The sequence below is a fragment of the Sinocyclocheilus anshuiensis genome, unplaced genomic scaffold (assembly GCF_001515605.1).
Source record: "Sinocyclocheilus anshuiensis isolate Anshui unplaced genomic scaffold, SAMN03320099.WGS_v1.1 scaffold1008, whole genome shotgun sequence".
Lineage (NCBI taxonomy): Eukaryota > Metazoa > Chordata > Actinopteri > Cypriniformes > Cyprinidae > Sinocyclocheilus > Sinocyclocheilus anshuiensis.
In genome coordinates this window covers 563,178-563,998 of record NW_015548267.1, presented here as the reverse complement: position 1 = coordinate 563,998, position 821 = coordinate 563,178, and the positions used below count along the sequence as shown (strand labels likewise).

Below are 821 nucleotides of genomic sequence, written 5' to 3'. Positions count from 1 at the left end.
ATATTTCAGTTTTTCTTTTTTAATAAATCTGCAAAAATGTCAACAATTCTGTGTTTTTCTGTCAATATGGGGTGCTTTGTGTACATTAATGAGGAAAAAAAATTAACTTAAATGATTTTAGCAAATGGCTGCAATATAACAAAGAGTGAAAAATTGAAGGGGGTCTGAATACTTTCTGTACCCACTGTATATATATATACACAGGGTTTCCGCGGGTCTTAAAAAAGTCTTAAATTTAGTTATCAAATTTAAAGTCTTAAATTGTACAAGAAAGTCTTAATTTGGGGACGGAAAGACCAGAATTGCGATATGTCTGAATGTGACTATTAAACTTCAAAAGGCTATGATTTCATTAAATAAACATGAGCGCTGCACGTTCAAAGTCCGGTGCTGCGCTGCTTTGTGTACAGCAGTTACCGGGGAAACGGTTATATTTCTACCAAACGAAAAAATCGACCCACGTTTTTACCCTGCAAACACGCAGAGCTTTAAATGTGAACTGGTGGATCGATAAGAAGACAATGCATTATAAAAATCTAAACAGAATAGGGGTGTGCAATATGTATGGTCTGCGATAATATCGTAATTGTTGTTTTAACGATGCGCGATTTGATATTATCGAGTATATCGCGAAAAGCAAACAAAACACACCCACAGAGTGCACGCATACATTACGTGAAGAAGTCTTAGTAGTTTAGACTAGTGCGCGTTCTTTCACTGCATGAATCAGTCTATTCAAATGAATTTAGAATGATCACATAATTCAAGATATGGGGCAGAAAATGTATATATTTATATAATTTCATATAGTTAATATCACA

General features: G+C 34.2%; 1 protein-coding gene across 2 annotated transcripts in view; it reads left to right on the top strand.

The window, feature by feature from the left end:
• The window catches only part of LOC107655672 (F-box/WD repeat-containing protein 11-like), a 44,019-nt gene that overhangs the window by 15,005 nt on the left and 28,193 nt on the right, over positions 1-821 (top strand). The window lies entirely within an intron of this gene.